We start from the raw sequence: 3,855 nt of genomic DNA, 5'->3' as shown, positions 1-3,855 counted from the left end.
CGATTCTTGCGCTCTGACTACGGGGAATTTCAGCGAATCGGAACGCTACTTGGAGCCACGTTCCGGGTCTGTTTCGCCGCAAACCAAATATCTAAGCCACGGACCGGGCGCCCGTCGAAAAATTACTTTAAAAGGTTAAAGACAAGCACAGCACTCACTTTTCTGAAATTTCTTCCGGTAGCGCCATCAATTTAGCGGCCGAACCCAGCCGTCGAAATTCCGGTGCAACGGAGCGAGCAGGAACGCGTCCGTGCCGCTCTTCCCCGGCCACGGAGCCTTCCGCTCTACCCGTTACTGCGAACGTACGGAGCATCGGCGCAGCAGCACCTGTGGAATAACGCACCGCCCACAGCTATACAGAAGAAGAATCCGAGACGACGGTAGAAGACCCCAGACCAAAAGTCACCGCGGGACTAAGGGACGCGCGGACAGCGCGCGAGGGGCGGGTGTCCGGGACCCAAGCGTGGAACGGCCCCAGGATTTCTTTGTTCCGGGTCCCTCTCTTTGGAGGCGCCCCGCCCGGGCCGATCCCGCTGCTGCACCTTTCAGTTACGTTAATTATTTTACAAAATCCGACACCCGGAGACTGCTGCCGGAAGCCTCGGGTCGAGCCCGAAGGAGGAGGAGGAGGAAGCGCGCCCGAGAAGAAGCGTGCGCGCGACACTGTGAACGGGGTGCGAACGCTGGGGCGGCAGCTGCTCCTCCTCAAACAGAGACAGAGAGAGAAAGAAGAGGGGGAAAGCCACAGGGTACAGAGGGCGGAAGTGGAAAAGAGGGGCCGGGAGCCGGACAGAGAGAGGTGCAGAAAGAGGCCGTCGGAAGGGAAGGGACGGGCTGCGGGGCAGAGGGGGACTTGCCAGCGCCAGGTTCGCGGTTCCACCCGATAATCTTAAAGGTCTCTGCCAACCTCGACGATTCGGTCGCTTTAAAAAACAATCGGGATCTCGAGGCGGACCGAGAGAGAGACGGAGAATATAAAAACGGTCGCGGCTAAGAGGGCAGAGAGGGAGGAATCGCGAGACGGGGAGAGGCAAGCCGGGCAGGGGAAAAAGTCCCGACAGGCTTCTGCAGTGACAGGGAGGAATTGAAAATTCGAGAGAGGGAGCTGGACAGAGAGAGAGACGGGGAAAGGTAAGACGGTGGCGAGCTACCGGGCAGAGAAGCAGAGTTTAAAGCCGGGGACCGGGAGAGGGACAGAGAGGGAAGGAGAAAGGAACAAAGGGCCGGGCTGCGGGGCAGACAGGGAGGAAGGAAGAAAGAAAGAAAGAGGGACAGGGAGCCAGACGAACCGCGACGGGGAAAGAAAAAGGTACCGACGGGCTAGGAGGCAGAGAGGGGAGACTTTAGAAAAACAGGGACGGGGAGCGAGACGGAGAAAAGGAACCGTAGCGACGGGTGCCGGGACAGAGAGGCGGGCCTTCAAAACGAGGGGCAGGGAAGAGGCTCGAGAGGGACGGAGAAAGAGAGAGACTCACGACGACTCGCTACGGAGCCGAGAAGGAAGACCTCGAACAACAGGAACGAGGAGCCGCACAGAGAGCGCCAGAGACGGCAGAAATACCGACGGGCTACAGGACCGAGGGGGAGGAATGCAGAAACAGTGGCTGGGGGCCGGACAGAGAGACAGGGAGAGAGAGAAGGAAACAATAGCCACGGGCTACGGGGCAGAGAGAGCGAGGACCTGAAAAAGGTGGGGACAGGCAGCCCGTCAGAGCGAGATGGAAAAAGAACATAGCGGGGAGCAGAAAGCAAACCACGGCGGGGTGGGAAAGCGAGGGGGGCAGAGGAGGGCCCGCGACGCAGAGGAGAGGCGATGGGGCCCCGCGGGCCCAGGACTCACCGCAGCTCTGGCTCTCGGCGCTGCCGGGAGAGCTTGCCAGCGCAGACGCTTCTTTCTCCTGCTCTCCGCCTTTCCTTTGCTGTCACTCCGGTCGCTCGGCTGTCCTCCGCCTAAGAGAATACACGGGTGTCTTACAGCTCCGAGGAGACGAGTCTGCCTAGATGAGTAGCCTGCCTCCCTCCCTCGGTACGCGGCCGCACCGTGCTTTGGGTTACGCGTGGCGACCCTGCGGTGCCCGTCGGCAGCCTGACCTGCCGCGGAGCGCAACGAGGGATCTTTCCTCACCCGGCGAGGCAGGCGCTCTCTTGCCTGCAGCGGGAGGCAGCTGCCGGCCGGAGAGCCTTCCATCTCTTCTTCTTCTTCTTCACCTTTCTCTGGCCATTCCAGCTTCCCTTAGGGCAGCTCCTGTCCACGGCCGGTAAGCGCTCCGCCGCCTGTCCCTTTTCGCCCCCACGCCACGAGGCGAGCCAGGCCAGGCACAGGCGAGGCGGCTGCAGTCGACGGCATCCCCAAGGGAGGGACGGGCAACCACGTCCTCAGCGCGGCCTGGGAGAGGGAAAGAAAAAGCAGCGGCCGTTACTACCGGAGGTCGGCCCTGGCCGGAGACCCTCCTCCTTCTGCAGGGGCTCCCGGAGACGCCGCTCTTTCCCCGCGCTGCTGCCGCTGCCGCCAGCACCCCCGTTCAGGAAGAAAGCGGCACAGGCGAGGGCCAGCTTGCCGCCTTCACGCCAGGGCTCGGGGGCGGCCTGGGGCTGCCGGACAGGCTTCCGGAGAGTCCGACCGGTAGCGCTCGTCTCGGGACACCGGGCAACGCCTCACCGCACGAGCGCGCGCTCTCTCGTAGCACGGCCGCACCGCTGCTCGGGAGCGGCTGGAAGCCTGCAGAAAACCACTCGAAACCGGCAAAAAAACCCCAACCTCGCGCTCCTGCGAGAGCAAGTCGGGCTGTCCGGCAGCCCCGTCCGCGAAAACGACGCCTCCCGGCACGCACTGGCAAGCGCCGCGTGGCAGCCGTTAGAGTGCCGTAAGACTACACTTCCCGGCGTGCTCCGGGGAGCCAATATGGCCGACCAGCAGCCGCGTGCCCCAAGACTGCAACTGCCGGCGTGCCGCGGGAGGCAGCCTTCCACGCTTCCTGACCCTGCGGGGACACCGTCCCGTGCCCTCACCCGAAAGCCGACTCACCCGAAAGCCCCGCCGAGCCGCGACGGCAGCCCCGAGCTCCGCAGCGCGGCTCCGGGCTGGACCCCCCCCCCCGCCCCCGCCTCCCCTCAGCCACCTCCGAAAGGCGCGGACGCCCGCCGGCTCCGGGCAGCCCCCGCCGCCCGGCTCCGGACGGTCTCCCCGCCCGGTTCCGACACGGCGCGCACCCCCCCCACCCGCCGCGCGGCTCCGGGCAGCCCCCCTCCCCTCTGTGACACGGACCCCGCCGCCCCCCCGCCTCTCCTCGGAGGCGGCACCGCTGCCGCCGCCCTCCTCGGGGCTTTCCCCGGGACCCGCCGGTCCGTCCCGCTGCCCCGCTCACCTTCTCCCTCCGTGCAGCCGCAGCCCGGCGATGCCTCCGCTCCTCCCTCGGCTCACGGCAGCCCCTGCACACCGACTGCCGGCAGCCGGTTCCGGGGAGGGGCCGTGGCGCTGCACTGCGCATGCGCGGCGCTGCCGCTGCAGTACCGACATTTGGTCGCTAGGCGGCAGCACCGAGCGAGCATGCGCTGTGCGCTGCGTGAGGGGCGGGGCTTGGCGTGCGTCGGGGGCGGAGTTTGCGTGAGGGGCGGGGCTTTGGCGTGCGTCGGGGCGGAGTTTGCGTGAGGGGCGGGGCTTGGCGTGCGTCGGGGCGGAGTTTGCGTGAGGGGCGGGGCTTGGCGTGCGTCGGGGGCGGAGTTTGTGTGGGCGGAGTTTGCGTGAGGGGCGGTGCTCGGCGTGCGTCGGGGCGGTGTTTGCGTCGGGGGCGGAGTTTGCGTCGGGGCGGGGCTTGGCGTCGGGGGCGGAGTTTGCGTGAGGGGCGGGGCTCGGCG

General features: G+C 66.4%; 1 long non-coding RNA gene across 1 annotated transcript; it reads right to left on the bottom strand.

Annotated features, from left to right (window-relative positions):
• Window positions 1-1,236: 1,236 nt before the first annotated feature.
• On the bottom strand, window positions 1,237-3,486 carry LOC129203578 (uncharacterized). Its single transcript, XR_008576081.1, has 3 exons — window positions 3,366-3,486; window positions 2,126-2,386; window positions 1,237-1,950 (listed from the first exon to the last, which is right to left on the bottom strand). It is a non-coding gene; the product is annotated as an uncharacterized LOC129203578 (long non-coding RNA).
• Window positions 3,487-3,855: the final 369 nt, after the last annotated feature.

Source organism: Grus americana, chromosome 2 (assembly GCF_028858705.1).
Source record: "Grus americana isolate bGruAme1 chromosome 2, bGruAme1.mat, whole genome shotgun sequence".
NCBI lineage: Eukaryota > Metazoa > Chordata > Aves > Gruiformes > Gruidae > Grus > Grus americana.
The sequence above is the reverse complement of the archived record's forward strand: the minus strand, read 5'-3'. Positions and strand labels throughout refer to the sequence as shown.